The 17,829-nt window shown below is 34.4% G+C and overlaps 1 pseudogene; it reads left to right on the forward strand.

The window, feature by feature from the left end:
* Positions 1-17,829, forward strand: part of LOC139737413 (uncharacterized) — a 64,193-nt pseudogene that overhangs the window by 17,415 nt on the left and 28,949 nt on the right.

Below are 17,829 nucleotides of genomic sequence, written 5' to 3' on the forward strand. Positions count from 1 at the left end.
GCTCTCATGTCTTAGTAATCATGCAATAATGGTTTCGTACCAGAGCAGAGCGGGCTCTGAAAAATTCGAACGAGCCGTTAGTTTGACTCGACGCGGTACCGCGAGAATCAATATACACGTATTGTACGAAACCATTATTGCATGATTACTAAGACATGAGAGCACTTTGGGGCGAGTAAGTCTCACAGTGTTAGTTATATGAAAGGTACTTTAACCTGAAACACAAACTAAGACAAGGAGACTCAGGGAAACTTTTGAGATACCAAAACTTTATGTTATCTTTAATCATCACTATCATAAATATACTATTGATTTTTTGCAAAATATGTTTACGTATAATTTTCATCCGCTTATTTCAAAACCATCACGGATTACATCGAAATCTTGAAAATTGATAGATAATATTTTTCTTAATACTTTTCATTAAATGTTAAAATCTGGTTTATTATATACTGATTTATCAGACAACTATCTTTTTTTTTTTTTTTTTTTTTTTTTTTGCTTGCTTGTTTTTTTATATCTACAGATGCCAAGCAAAACGGTACAAAATATGTCAGGAATAACAACAATAGACCACAAAGAAGATGTAAAGAGTTTGTTTGCAAAAACCGATAAGTCCATTTTTGAAGATTTTGAGTTACGGTCTCTGTCATAAAGTACAAAATAATACCTTTTGAATGATATATTGTTCACTACATATAAAGGTACATTTTTGAAGTTATGGTTAAAAGAAGCAATAATTTTGTTTTATTATTCTCTTTATTTTTCTTGACCTTTAATCGCAAATATCTCCATTTCGCAAATATGGACTTATCGGTTTTTGCAAACAAACTCTTCGTTTATTACTGATAAAATGATTGAAGAATTAAAAGAAAGACAGTTGAAAAAATGATTTGTCATCTCTTTATGAGAGTGATGATGTGAATGAAAGTTATAGTTATTTTATGGAGGTTTGTATAGCCTTGTATGAGGATAGTTTGCCTCTTGTTACCCAAAAGATGAAAGACGAAAACTCTGGACTACAAAAGCTTTACTCACTCTATAAGAAAGAAGACTCGTCTTTACTAGGCATATCTCCATGTCCCTAATATGTTATCTTTTTGTAAGTACACTTCGTATAATACGATAAAAACTTTACAAGTATTATACGGTGTTCCAAGAAACAGTGTTTTATAACATTTTTCAGAAGTATAAGGGAACTATGAAAAGAACATGGAGTGAAAGAAGTGATATATTAGGTTTAAAGAAATACATAATATTCAAAGTGAGATGTATTCGAGTGAACACAAGTATTTCACACGTGAGCAAATTATTGCAGAGTTTAGTTCTAATTTGGCAGGTATTGGCCAGAAAATTTCCTATTCAATTCCAGTTTAATTTATGATTGTATAATATTACCGCGTTTATCTTACTGTAATGTTGTACGGAGTAACTCATACTCGTCTCATTTATCTGAACTTGTAATGCTTCAGAAAAGAGCCATTCGGATTATAACGCACTCTGTTCGTGATGCCCCTACATTCCCATTATTCAAATAAAATAAAATTCTTCCTCTTCAGGAATTGATTATATTTAATACCTCAATATCTAGTTATTATTTTCAAATTGGCAATGTTCCCAGCATATTTGAGAATATGTTTAAGTGCAACTCATTTTGTTATACTTATAACAAAAGGCAGAAACTATTGTTACATAAACCAATAGTACATACAATTCAAGCATTAGATTCATTACGTTTCGCAGGAAAAAACATATGTAGTGATTTAAATGATAATATAAAAGCATGCTCATCTTTGTGAAGTTTTAAAGTATCATGCAAAAGGGAAATATGCAACAAGATGTGAATATCGGAAGTGATATTTTAATTGTTTGATAGTTTCAATGTCTTTTATTTATTATGTACATTGCCTTTTCGGATATTATTTGCATTTTACGTACATGTCTTTACTGAATGGTTGAATAAAATAGAATTGAAATTGAATTGAATTTAATGGTATTAGTTGGACATATGGCTGATTTTGAAGTATACATCTGTGCAGACATATTACCACACTCAATTGAATGCATACATACATATCACAGAGTGGACACCAGTGGTTTTTTTGGTATTGGTTTTGCGACAGTTGTTTCAACTCAATATTTAACGAGTCATGAACATTGGTAAAGTGTTCAAAATAGCTATAAACCTTATCGGTGTGTAATTGATTTTTCTTAGTCTGCAGAACCGACGGTGGAAATCGATTTGGACCACACTGTGAGTTTAGGTGTACATACAAGGCAAATGATCCACCCGCCCCGTGTAGCTCTCGTCAGTTCTGCCTACCTGATCCATTCGGGTGTTCTTGTGATACAGGAAGACAAGGAATCAACTGTGATACAGGTAGGGAATCATTCTCCTTTGAGTCTATTAAGGCTGCAGTTAGCAAACCTGTATTTATTAGTATTGGTCTCCCCACTGTACATAAAACTGTACATTACAACTTAGGCTACTTGTTTAATGTGAAATATTTTATAATGGAAGGTAATTTGATTGATGAATATCAAAGACTGAGAATTAGATGATAAATTCAGAGTACTGTTATCAACTGGTTGATGTGACATCCTAACTTCCTCTGTATACTCATTCAACTTCCTCTGTATACTCATTCAACAGGAAATTGAAAGTCTTTTTATTGCAATCTTATAATTCTACTAAATAGAATTAACCAGCTGTCATAACTACTTTTCTAAGAACCTATGTTTTCACGTATTGATTGCCAAGTATACTTTAGCTCCTGTATATTATACTCATATAATGCTACGGTATATAATGCTACGGCATATAATGCTACGGTATTTCTCCGATTATATGTCTATTACCCTCTTCTTTCTCGCGTCACTTTTCCCACTCTCTCGACATACTTCTTACGAGATCGCTGTCTCTGTAGAACGTTTTTGTCTGTTCTGTTCTTTTCTATTATGTCAGCTTTGCTTCATTTTGTCTCGTCTCATAGTCAACTCTCCGTTGTACTGTTACTCCTACTCCAGTCTAGTTTCATGTTTATGTTTTTGTTGATCTCTCGTTCTAGTGGGCTTCCATACTTTTACTTTGTTCTCAACTGATGGGTTGTTTTTTTCTCTGAGGGGGCGCACATTCTACAAGCTTTGTCTTTTTAGTGGGTCCCTCCATTTTTCGAATTTTGCATACTGTTTAGTTGCTTCTAATCACTTGAGTTCTATGATAGTGTATAATTACTGTAAGGTGGTACAATTATTGTACATTCTTTTCATGTTACATAGTTTACGCACCTTATTTTCTGTTACCAAAAAAAGTGATGTTTATATTTCTGTCGAAAAATGAAAATAAAAAACATTGAATACATTGAATACATATTTTTTTATGAAATGCACATGTTGAACAGAGCACTAACAGCTCATTACAAGACCGTCATAGTAATTTCAATGCAATGCAATTCATTTAAAACGTCCAACAAAAATATCACTGGAAATTCAGTGCGGGATTTCTACATACATGAATGATCGTTACAAAAATCGAGAATACTAAATAGTACATCATATATAAATACCTGTAGGTACAAAAACAAAACAAAACTAAACACACAAACAAACAAGCGACTTGAAAGAAAAATATCTAATAAAAGCAGGACAAAAATCGACTCAGCTGGCATTATAATCAGAGCGTAAACTTCCCATTCCAGTCTCAGCCCCCTTCCCTCAACTCACGATAGGATAGCGAGGTTTGGGTGAAAGAATTATACTGACATCTCTCGGAACTCGGACCTACCACGGCGTCCGTTTCTACGCTGATCCGGTTGCTCCGTTTAAGAGTCATTTCTTGTTAGTATCCATGTAGACAAATCCATGGGGGTGACACCCCACGCGACGCCAGGGCTTCTGCGAGCTTATGTAGTATACGTTAGTCATATGTTGTAGGATTGAGCTGGGGATAAAACATCCAGAAATAGTACGAAACAGACCCTCACGACGTTTATAAATTTGACAAACATAATCACCACTTTACATTAATTACGCTGACGCAGATGAGAAGTCGAAATCAATCTCGGAAGATTAAAAATAACATAATAAATGTTAAAAAAGGGGGCGAGAGGTAAAAATTCCTGGCAGCCACAAGAGCAGCGCTCTCTATTTAATTCAGTTAATTGAAAATTAATCCGTCATTTCTCTAAATGATATTCCATCGTACGACTTTATTAACAAAGATTGTGCCAGCGGAACCTATGGAGCTGGATGCAGTCAAACATGTCACTGTCAGTCAGGCCTTTGTGACAGATATTCTGGAGTCTGTACAGAATCTTCTGACTGTGAGACAGGCTGGTCTGGTGAAAATTGTCAGAGTGAGTATTGAAAGTTCCTCTGCCTTTTATTTGTAGTCTTATTAGAATCCACAGCCAGTGTTAAAGAGATAATTCACCCCCCAAAAAAAAAACACTCCAAAAGAAAGAGAAAAATATCCCTACAGAACGTTTCAAAAATGACAAAACTAGGTTAAGAACTAACGAACCTTTTACATATTGAAATTTTACTTTCTTATGGTTAAGAAAGGTTATGTTTTCATTACCGTTGGTTTGTTTGTTACTTAGTTTGCTAGTTTGTTTGTCTGTGTGCAAAATAACTCAAAAAGTTGTGCACGGATTTGGATGAAACTTGCAGGGAAGTTTGAGAATGACACAAGGAACAGACGATTACATTTTTGGTAGTGATCCGTAACAGTTTATGGATTTTTGGAAGGATTTTCGATACTTTAGCAGGTGAATGACCATGGGAATTCAACAAAGACGCTTAACTGATTTGCACTAGTGCTGGGAGAACCAATTAAATAAACTAAACAACCATCTCATTAAAAAGGAAAAATATACTGAAATTTATGAACAAATTTCAACACAAGCTCCTTAGAAAGTGGAAACTACTGTATCACAAAGTTTGTTCACCTTGAAGATAGAGTAAATAATATACGGTGGCATAGTGCTTCAGAACAGGCAAGATCTGAACTTACAATGAGTCCATAATCACTAGTGTTCTGTCAACAAGTGTGTATTTAGAGGCAAGATGTTTGTGATATTTGTCAGATAGATTTTCTATGTCTGTGTTACATTTTGTTCATCCTTTCATCAGTACCAGATATCTGTGATAATGGTTACTACGGAACTGACTGCAAAGATAAATGCCACTGTTTAAATGATGCACCATGTGACAAGATAACAGGAGAGTGTCCAAATCAGTGGTGTGCCCTGTACTTCAACATCCATGGTGATGAAGTGAACTGTCAAGGTGATAACATAATGTGCTTTCATGATTTTTCTATTTTTATTTTACCCTGGCTTTTCTGAATGTATTACAAAAGACCCATTCATTAATGTTATATACCTCATTATGTACAGAGACAGCGTGTTTTTTTTTTCTGTGAACAAGAGACTCTTGTTAAATGAGCAATCTATAGCATTAACTGCCTTTTAGTTTTTTAGTGTGACATATATCCCACCTGCTCCCTCTTGGAAATGACTTTATAAAAATCAATGTAGTCAGATATATTTTGAACATCGTCACTGCATAATGTGACATAGTATCTATTTGATGTGTTGCGAAAACCCCATTTAGCTAGGCCTACATGAGCAGTTATCAATTCATCATCCATGTTGTATTGTTTGTAGGGTAAGCTTCTTTCCCTGTTCTAAGTTTGTAATTAGTTTCGGATATTAGTGGATCCACTGTCGTATTTTGTTTGTTTTGTTTTGTTTTATTTTGTTTTATTTTGTTGGTTTATGTGTATATATATATTTTTTTCGTGATCCGCCTGAGTGCCCTGGAGCATTCTATAGTCTTGGGTGTGCAGAGTCGTGCCACTATGATGAAAGTGTCTGTGACAAAGTGTCAGGAATCTGTACAGGACAGTGTCTACCAAATTGGGTGGAGAGGGACTGTCAAACAAGTAGTGCATGGAATGCAGCTTTAATTAAATTGTTTTCATGGAAGTTTTTAACGAGCCTCTCTAGAGCTTTTTTCTAAATTTTTCACGTAAGATCCCTGGTTTGAATCTTACCTACTGCATTTATCGTTTAACAAGATGTTTTTGTTTTGTTTTGTTTTTTCTCAATGTTGCTCTTGACTCTGTTTTACATGGGTACCTGGCAGTGCCAGGAAAATTAATGATAATGTCGGGCCTTCTGGTAGAGCCATAGCAATACTAAAGAGGTATCCCTGGGTTAATGATAACATAATATTCTTGCAACTCTATTTACATCAGTATCATATTATCATTATTTCATTATCATTATCATTATTATCAGCATTACAAATAGTAAGAGAATTGAACCAGCTGATAATCATTATAAAAAATAATGTAATGTATAACTTTTATTGATAAAAATGCATTGCTCAACAATATGAACATTTCGACTTGGTCTTGATAATGAATTCTTTAAATTGAATTTTGTGAAAAGGAACAACCTGTCATCTGTTCAAGGTCCATTGCGGCTTATTATGTTATTTTTTCATATTTTTGTAGAGGGAAGTAATTGAGAAGCTTTGATATCGGTTGTTGTATAAAAGACTGTTCCAATGACTTTTTAATAGAACATGCTATGTTACGACACGGTTATGAGTACATTGTTAATCTAAACCCCGATTCAAAAGGAGACTGTGAGTAATGCATTGTCATGTGAATGTAGCACTTTCAATGTCTTTCCTTTCAGGAATTACTTATGTCTCCATGAATGTCAAAGTAAATCCAAACCAGCCTTCATCCTTCACCTGTGTTGTTGAAGGAGAACCACCACCTAATGCAACAGATGTCAGCTTCTACAGGCTCAGGGATGGTGTGCGTGATGATTCTGGCATCACTCAAAATCAGAGTTCTTTGACTGCATCTGGAGCAAAGCGTTCCATAGTCTTCAAAGTAGATCACGTGACCTCTGTAAAATATCAATGTGCTTTATATGGAAACAGAGCTAATCTCTCTGTTGATGCAGTGACTTATGGTAAGACAAACGTTCTTAGATAATTATTTATGTAAAGTATGGTTGGATGTACATCATCTTTGTCGCCAAATGTGATGTTTTGTGCTGGAATTTGCAGTTCATTTGAGCCAAAAGCTTGGTAAGATACCAGTGTTTGTTCATCAAAATTTTGAAAGACTTAACCATCGGATAATGAGATGTGAGGTTTCACGAATTGGTACTATTGCGACTCAGACCTGTAACCAAAACTACACCTCTCACAGATGTTACCCTGCTCGGCCCTTTCAGGAAAGTCCAATATTTTCAATTTTGTCCCCACAATAGAATCCCAGTAATGGGTCCTAAGCCTAATGGGTTCCGGGAATTAGCTAAAGCATACAAACATAAGCTGAGTACAAATGCTTCCTTCTTGACAATCAAAATAGTTGGTGACAGGAATGAGTAAGTGTCACAGAATCAAAGTTTGTCAAGGAATGTCCCACGTAGCTTGGGCGTTAGATTGTTTCTGAGATTTGACCAGATTATTGCTGGGGATGGATAAATGAAAAGGGTATGTTCGTTTAAAGGGAACCTTAACCCAAAGAGAAATGCGAATTGAGTGAAAGCAGCAACATTAGTAAAACACATCAGTGTCTTAGCAATGACAGCATCATAACTTCAAACACCCATAACTTCTTAACAAATTGTCGGAATTTCCTCAACCTTTACTGGTATCTTCTTACATTACTGCATTCAGTCAATTAGAATATGTATTTGAATATCGTCCCCTAACAAGTCATACTGGTGATTGTGTAACTGGTTAATGTTTTATGAAGTTGCCAGATTCCGTTTGGACATTAGAGCTGCAGCAGGATTTGTCTATCGTAGGTTACATTAAAACCACAAATCTATTTTGTAGCCCGTGTATCATTTATGGCTACTTACAGTTAGAACTATAAACATGCAAGATGCATACACGTATGCACATCGCGACATACGAAGTTTATTACTTGTACTTTGGTTAATTCCTTTTCTCATTTTGACGATAATTATGTCTTTCGTAGTTTTGCCTGTAATGGAAGCTGTCCCCAAAGTGAAGGCATCAACATCAACCTCTCTCACCATTGAGTGGATGGCTTGGAATGAGCAGACTGGTGTTGGAGAAAACCCCATAACAGAATATGTCACCTACTTCAGGATTCCTAATGGAACCTGGATTGATGGACCAAAAGTAGCAGCTTCGGTGACATCTGCTGTATTAAGTGGTCTAGATCCAGACACCAAGTACGAAGTCAGTGTAGCAGCGGTCAGGGAAGGCCCAGGTGGGACCGGACCGAAATCTGACTCGCTAACAATAGTGACGAAGTGTGCAAGTAAGATCTTGTGGTCAGAAATCTTATGCTTCGTTCAGTAAATACATTGTACTACCAAAATTGTATAGAGTAACACAGTTTCTAGAATGAAGTTTCTTGCTGCTGTGTATTACCAAGGAACATCTGAGACAAAACCTCCCTGGTATTGCTCACATTATGAAGTGATGAGCTCATAGCTACGATAATGTTTTACTCATACTATCGATATCATTTGACATTCTATTTCATAAACCCATGCACAGTATATCTAGTAATGCAACCATCATTCCATTGCACATACCTTTTTCAAGCCTGAAAGATTGTGTGACCTCAAAAAGCTCTTCCTCAAAGACACCCGAGATTAGAGCTTTATTTGGTAACTATCAAGCTCTGGTAAGACAGAAAATATCACTAATAAGAAAAAAGAATTGTAAAACTGATTTGATTCATCAAAGTTTTTAAGGTGTCATTATACATACTTGGGAGCAACAATTCCTCACAATGACCTTCAGGAATTATGCAGGGTTTTTTTTTTCCGTTTGTCTTTTTTACAGTGGTTGAAGTTATAACATTGAAGATTGGGATTCAGATTTTACACAATGCAAAACATCGGAAGTCACTGAACATTTCATTGAACCTAGGTCATGTATGAAGGATAAAAGACCACATCGCTCATAGGATTTATGAAACTGTAACTGAATCAGAGTCAGGAATAAAATTTAAGTTAAATATAAAAATTCCACGAGTACAAAATGCCAAGATCTTTTTTAGACATATCTTACTTGGTATATTGACGTTCAATATTGAATGCCAGTGTAATTATTAATCAATTCGAAGACAGTAATCTGTGAAGGACAGAATAAAAGAATATTGAAAGTAGTGAGACATGAGCAACAGTGCACTGGTATAAGTGTCAACTACAGTGAAATATTAAGAAAGTTACATATTATTACCATTTGAATAAATCAGTATTGAATTCATTTATGATGTAAGGTAATAGGGACTTATTATAGTTTTCCTTGATCATGTGACCATATTCTCATCTAAGGGAGATTTTATTATTATTATTATTATTCTTGGACTGTTTAAAAGGATCGATCATATTCTTTTTGCCTTTTGTCGTGATAAATGAGGGAAGCTTAATTTACTTGTGAGTGCGATTTGCTTTTATTGATATGCCTAAGAGATTAACTGCAGTTTGAGGTACTGGCGACAGCTTCAAGAAGTATTAGTCACTACCAGTGACATGACCAAGACTCAAACGAAGCCATCTTGCAGAGTGTCTGTCAATAAAAAGCAATTAATTGCCATATTTATTCAAGATCTGATTATGCCAACTTCAGGTTAATGGATTTATCCATCGTCAATCCCTCAAGTACATAAGTCATTTCCCTCCAAGTTCATTATTCTCTCTTCGTTTGTGTTCAGATCTTAGCGCTCCAATCATTGTCTCTACAACAGCAAGTATTCCCAGACAAATCACTGTGCTATGGCAGGTATGTGATTTACATTGTGCCTTGCCATTTGAAGGAAAGGCTAACAAACGTATTCAATATGATACAGGCAATTTTAATTTTTCTACATTGTATAAATGGTAATTTGTGACACTGCAGCACAAAACCACCAAAAGGTTGCCAGACATGGATTTTAAGTCAAGGGTAGATTCTTAAAATAGTAGACTCTAAGCTTTAAAATTATGTATAACTCAGTAAAATTGACTTCCCAACACTTTCTATCTGAAAAAAAAAAGAAAGTACATAGTCTGGAGAAGAGTTTCCTGAGAAAGGGGGCTCGTGAAGTTTAGGATCTATTTAAGTGCGTTATCTTGCACCATGTTGTGCTCTGTGCAGTGAATGGGACAAAAAATAGGAAGTAAAATTCCCTAATAACCACAATGAGTAGATTATCAGATTAAGCTAGGGGAAAAAATACACAATATGCCAACACATTCTATTGATTAAACACCAACTTTCAGTGCAGTAGCAAGATCATTCTATAAGTTACTAGAGTCGAAAGTGAAGAGTGTCTAAAAGGTTTTCAAAAAATTAAAAGTGGCCTATAAGACTTACCTTATCACGATATTCTACAAAAATATATTCTAGAAAAACTGCAAAAACACAATTTCCCATTCATTTTATAATCCCAAACTTTAGAATAATGTAGAAGAAGAAGTGTTCTTTTAGAGTATATAAAAACTTAAGATTGACTATGTTGACCCGTTTTAGTCAGTTTTAGTCCTCACGAAAAATTGTTTGTTTTGTGATGTACGGTCACATTTTTGATAGTTGAAGTGTATTTCATGTAAATATGGATTCTGCAGTTTGCTGACGTTTATGTTTATTCAAAGCCCATAGATGATTACCAGTGTTTCAAGAAATAAAGATTGGTAAACTTTAACTTAAAAAGGGTTTTACTTACTTTACTTCTGACTTATATAATGTTGCTTCTACTAACATACTAACTCTCAAATATACCAATATCTCTGTAAACACATGTATTTCGAATTTGACGGGTTCATCTACGTTTTTTATTTATTTTTGAAACTATATGGGACCGTGCATCACAAAATAAACAAAAAGCCGCACCCCTTGATTCTATGTGAAGACTGGACTCAAAACAGGTAAAATGGGTTAACTAAGTCAATGTTGAGTTTTTCATATTTTGTGATTCTGATTCTGAATTTATTTCTGAATTTATTTTTCGTACATAAATGAAGTACATAGTCCAAAAGTAGAAGTACAGAAACCAATGGTAAAGTGTGTTTTCCGGTGTTTTTCTACTACCCCTTTTTGGGATAGTAGAATAATCAGGTATGTATTAGAGGCCCCTTTTCATTTCTTGAAATCCTTTGCACACTCTTCACTTTCAAGTCCAATAACTCTTGAAAGGATAAGGCTACTGCTTTGAAAGTTGGCATTAATCATGGACAGAATGTGTTCATAGAACATGTTTAATTTCAGCTTAATTTGATAATCTCTTCATTGTTGTTGATACTCTGTGTTTTGTCCCTTTCATCGTACAGCTAGGGCGGCTTGGTGAAAGATTAAGCGCTTGAATAGACCCTGTACTTCAGAGCCTCTTTTTTAAGTTCAATACTTTTCCAGAGTGTGTGCTTTCTTTCCAGTATTTAGGTAGGTTAGGGGAGTCCATTGAATTGAGTTATGCATCATTTCAAAGCTTAGAGTCTGCTCTTTCAGAATTTGCCTTTAACTAAAAACCCATATCTGGCGCCTGTTTGTTGGTTTTGTGATGCACGGTCACATATATTAAGGAATTGTTTGCACTGGTTCAATAAACTAACTCAATGTTCGTCACAGATTTCTTGAGCAAATCTTTGTCCGTACGTTGATATGAATTTAGCTGTCAATAGCAATGTCCTGAATAAGAGCTAGGTAATTCCAATACATTAGTTTCATTGACATGAAGGGTAAATTTTATATTTCGAGATAATACAGTAGGGCCTACCGTTATGGAGAACATTGACAAGCGCACTTGTTGATATCATTGAATGACTATCAAACTTATACTGTCTCTCAAGTATTAATTTTGTTTATCTTTCTTCCTTTTGTACACGATAATACATTTGAATGGCAAGAGTCAGTTAACATAAGAACAACAAGCAAATAAACTAACTTGCAGTTCACTGGTTAATGACAATGATAATAACAATAATGATAATAATAATACGGTCTTATTTACCCAGGGTAAAGCAGAGAAAAGGAGAAGAAAGGCGAGGATACCCTAGAAAAAACAAAGCTTTTAAAATTAAGGGTCCTCATGATAACTACAAATAGTATTCAACAACTGATTAGATATTTCTAAAACAAACTATAAAACATATTTGACAATTATAGCAAGCAAGGGGTATGGATAGAAAGAAATATTTACAAAAGGGACATAAAACAAAACAATCAGTAAGATAACAAATGGAAAGAAAAACGAAGAAAGAAACAAAAGCAAGTAAATGATATAATTCACCTGTCAACAATGAGGTCGAAAGTAGATATGTTGGTTACAATTGTGGAGACTAAAGAAAGTTTGCAGTTCTTTGTACATAGGTTATGCATTAACAAGATAAGGAACAATTTAGAGTGCCATAATCAATAATAGCAGTATAGATATTAATAGTACAAGTTTACGAGTCAACCAAATAATTACTTAATAAGTACGACTTGAGATTATATTTAAAGGCAAATATACTGAAAGCAAATGCCATGCTAGAATCTAAAGAATTCCAGAAACCGGGACCAGTCGGGCCTACAAAGTAGAGTTCTGGAAGTAAATGTTGTCCTTGCATGAGGTATACGGTATGCAAAAGCCTGTCTCATATGGCATGATTATGAATTTGATTATTTTGCGTAAGTAATTTGGCTAAAGCCATAGGTAGATCACCTGAATTAAGATTACACATTAATGAACCCAACTGCACTTAATAAACATCTTTAGAATTTAAGGTTTGGTTATCATGAAAAATAAGATTGGTATGAGCACGAAATTAACATATTATTCGCATAACTCTGTTTTCAACCACAAATAACTTGTCTAACTGAGTTTTATTAGATTTGTCCCATGTAGGTACACCATAACTAATATAAGGCAAAATTAATGTGTGGTCTCAAGGAATACACTTGTTTAAATGATTATTCAAAATTGTGAAAGTAAAATAAAAACGTTTAATAGAATACCTAGTCATTAAATGAACAAAAATCAGTGAAGCTACCACGGAAATGAAGAAAGACATTGACATATAATTCAGATTAATTCATGTTTTTAAGATTCATTAATGAGTAAATCATATCTTTGGGTATTTGCATATATGATTTCAATGTTTACCTCTCTGTCCCATGTCAAACAAAACATATGTAGTCCAGAAGAAAAAAAATACGTACAGTTCGTAGATGTAATAAAAGTGATAAAATCTATAAATTTAGCATTGCTCATTCCATTGGAAACCTACAAATGCATTCTTAGTCATTCTCTGACGTCTTCTGATTCTACTGTAAAGAATTATTTGTTTGATCCATATATCTCCAATTAGACAATACTAAAATCCACAATATTGAAATGTTATTAGTATCTCATAAAAAAGGGGTTAATACATAACCATCTTGCGCACGTTTGTGCATAACATTGTTCGCCAGGTTTAGCGCTTGAAAGTTAAATCTTTCGAATTAAATAAATGGCTAATGCGTATACTGCGTGTTTGATATAGTAGCATTTTACAGTTTATAAAGAAATACATTTTTTTACTCATTTTCTTCGTTTGTCCTTGTATGTATCTATCAAGTGATATTTTATGTTTGTTTACGTGCTCTTTGATAGATCGGAGACTAAAATTATTTTCCTACTACGGTGTCTGGGATGGCATTTCATATCCTAATTGCCGAATGGAGGAGAGTTCTGTCCAGTGTTGAGGTTTTACCATTAGGCATGGCCATAGCATGATCGGGCAAAGATAAGCTAGCCCGACTTCTGCTGGATGTTGGTCAACTTATACAGTAGATCTCTGTGACACTGACTGATGTAAAATAATTGAATTGAATTGAATTGAATAACTGAAACTGCACTGGTCTTGCACTCGAGATACAGTGAACAGTTCCAGCACGTTTATTTTCATATTTCACTTGACATCAAAATACATCCAAAAAAAGAATACAAACCAAGTAAGATACAAAATATGTCATACGTCGGGACATGAACAGAAAAAAGTGTGTCAGCATACATAATGTATATAAGACTATTCTCTATAACTTGTGAAATATGATGGAACCGCAAAAGCAAGGCTTGTAAACGCAGGTTCCATGAAAAAATACCGGTGTGAATTTGCTATGCAATCAATGGAGATAGGACACAAAGTAATAATGACGAAACGATTATGAAAGCTAAAATATCAAAGTACAAAGGGAAAAAGAAATAAGAGAATAAAAAGAAAAAGTGAAAAAACAAAACAAAAAACAAGAACCCAAAGAATAAGAACTGAATGAAAATATGGCATATATAATTAGGTACACAAGTATATACATGCACATTATCTATAATCAACTTCATAATGAGTTCAAAATGTTAATACAAATACGGGTGCAGTGATTATAACGGGAGCATAAACCAGAAATATACATTGAACGAGGATACTGCGCATATAACATATTGAAATATTCTAATCAGACTGATTATATTCATTTATTAACATTAATTTCAATTTTTGTTTAAATGTAAACATACTAGAACAATTGATTAAATGGGCGGGAAGATCATTCCAGAATTTAGGTCCGGTAAAAACAATTGTTTTTTGAGCAAGGAGAGTGCGAGTACGTGGAAGGTGAAATGATTCTCTTTGTCTTGTGGGGTAAGCATGGACGACATAGTTTTTCTGAAACATATGAGTAAATACGTCAGGCAAGCCGTTGGCTGATAACTGAAACATAAATGTGCCTAAGTTGTATAAAAACAAGTCAGCAACCTTAAGGAGTCTGTTTTCAAAGAAGAAATAATTCGTGTGACAATAATAATCGGCTAGATTTATTGAACGAATAGCCCGTTTTTGTAGTTTGAAAATTTTATCAATGTGTAATTTGGCACAGTTTCCCCAGGCAAGTATTCCGTAACAGAGGTAGGGTAAAATGAGCGTTGAATATAAGTTTTTCAAAATATACTTTGGAAAAAAATGTTTTAGCTTATTTAAAATCCCAGTATTTCTCGAAAGCATTTTAGATAAATAATTCATGTGATATTTCCATGTTAATTCATGGTCAATATGAAGACCTAAAAATTTAAACGATTCAACTTGAATCAAACTATTATTATTCATTTCTATATCGCCAGGCAAATGGATCATAGAATTACTAAATAACATATAAACAGTTTTGTTTATATTAAGAGACAACTTGTTAGCTTGGATCCACATTTGAACCGACTTTAATTCTCTGTTCACTACATCTAAAAGGGTTGTTGGGTTTCGATGGGAAAAAAAGATATTAGAATCATCGGCAAAAAGAAGAAAAGATAAAACATTAGATGAATTTTTGAAATCGTTTATATAAAGAATAAACAAAAGTGGGCCTAAAAGGGATCCTTGAGGGACCCCACAAGATAGTGTTTTTAAGTTGGAACTGAAGCCGTTGATATTTACAAACTGTTTCCTGTTAGTTAGGTAGCTCCTGAACCAGTCCAAGGCCTTTCCACGTATCCCATAGTGCGAGAGTTTGTATAGCAAAATACCGTGATCGATAGTGTCAAAGGCCTTGGACAGGTCCAGGAATATACCAACAGTATGTGACGAGTCGTCAATAGCGTGGGCTACTTTATCGATAAAAGCAAGCACAGCATGAGTAGTAGAGTGTTTTTTCCTAAATCCAAATTGAGACTCACAAAAAATATTGCATTCGTTTAGGAACTTAATTACACGAGAATATATCAACTGTTCAAGAATCTTAGACATCGCCGTCAAAAGAGAAATTGGACGATAATTACTTACATCTTGCTTGTTACCTTTTTTTATAAATCGGAACAACTTTAGCAATTTTCATTTGACTAGGCACTACGCCAGTAACAAGGGACAGATTAAATATATATGTTAAGGAGACAATAATAATACTAATAATAATAATAATAATAACAATAATAATAATTCTGATATTGTTACCACAAACTTTAATCAAAAAATACAAAAATACCTCAGGATCATTTCTAAACAGAATGAGATGATTAAATTGATGTTATGTTTCAAATGATTTAATTCTAGTTTTTAAGATGAAAGTACATCCTGTAGGTGATAGTTCATGTTCACATTTCGTACCTCATCCGAATATTAAATTTTTAGAAATGCGATCAAGAGTTGTTACCAAAACGTGTCATATTTTTTCCATGTCAGTTCATTGCCATGCATAATTTGTAATGATTTGATTACTTGAATAATATTTCAGGCACACCCAAATGCAACAGCAAAGTGCAGAGCTGGCTACGTGCTCCACTATACAGCAGAACTCCCACGCTTCTCTGGATCCGAATCACCAGAAACATTTAGTAGTTCTGAGGTCACCCTGACAGACTTACAACCATATCTACTGTACACCGTCACAGTGACTGCTGTCAGAAACGATTCAGAAAGTGCAACGAGCAGTGAGGTAACTGTGAGGACACTAGAAGAAGGTAAAATATGTTTATGGTGTTGTTGTGATAATATGCCTTCTACCAACTTTTATGTATTCCAGCCAAACCAATCACCTTGCTTCAGTGTGCTTCCGTATGCATTGAGTGTAGCATGTATTTCAACAGAGGAGATGTAAACACAAGCTATTGACACCAGTATATCTGAAGTGCTCTTTATGTTTTGATTACAATAGTTCAGCTCTTTATGTTTTGATAACAATAGTTCAGCTGACTTCTCTACTGGCAAGATCTGTACATACCCTGCCTCTCAAATGTGTTGCTCGTTTTTCAGAGTAAAAAAAACACAAAAACAAAACAAAACAAAACAAAAACAAAAATAGAAACCGGTCATTCCATACCTTTGCCTGCTAATGGTGTTTTTTTTTTTCTAGCATGTTCGAAGAGGAATATTTCCATTTGCAAATCATTCTTTGATATTCTAACTTCAAGACAAAAATCTTACCCGCACTCAAAGTTTGGTTTACGAATAGTTTTGGCCAACACATTATGGGCAGACATTCTCTTATCAGTTGTCCAACCATTCTACCGTCAACCCTCAAATGCAATTCTGGACCACTTAATACCACTTTGAAGACAGAAAATTTCATCAACTCATCTAAATCCAATAAACATCGGCTTCTCCCCTATTAACCAATGACCTTTTCACACTCCTAATAAATAACAGGATCAGCAAAAAGGCAGTAGAGTTTAGTTAAAGTTATACGCAGAATTTGCCCTACGATCTCCGAGATGAATTTGACTAACAAAAAGACCTCAGAAGTTATCGAAAGTATTTCATCGAACAAAATCAGGGTCTAAATAGAAGAGACATTAATCTAGATGAAATATACAAACCGCCAAAATCAAACCCTACTGAATTTATAAACTACTACCCACACTTCTATCCCTTTTGCTCAAGAGACCAATTTCTCGCACTACACATACTCCTCACCCTGACTCCTTTTCAAGTATTTGTATCTGGATGTATTACTTACATTTCTTTGAAAACTCTCCTAATTCAATATCCCTGCCTGTTTTTTTCCTAACAGCTCCACCCAAACCAGTTAATGTAACAATACCAGACAGTACCCAGGATTCTCTCATTGTGACGTGGTCTGCAGCCACTCCTATACACTTAAATGGAAAAATACTGGAATACAAATTGCGGTATAGCCGTATATCATCAGTGATAAATAATTACTACACTATGAGGACAGTCAGTGAAGTGCAGCATGAAATGAAATACCAGATTCTTGAACTCTCACCTGGAAGTATGTATTCAATACAGGTATGTTTCGTATAACTAATTATTCGATTGTACTCTTCATAAACTCCTTATTAACCTTTATATGTACTTTAAACATAAAGTGTTTTCA

This window comes from Diadema antillarum, unplaced genomic scaffold (genome assembly GCF_040938485.1).
Source record: "Diadema antillarum isolate AM-2024a unplaced genomic scaffold, OU_Dant_1.0 scf00000029, whole genome shotgun sequence".
Classification (NCBI taxonomy): domain Eukaryota; kingdom Metazoa; phylum Echinodermata; class Echinoidea; order Diadematoida; family Diadematidae; genus Diadema; species Diadema antillarum.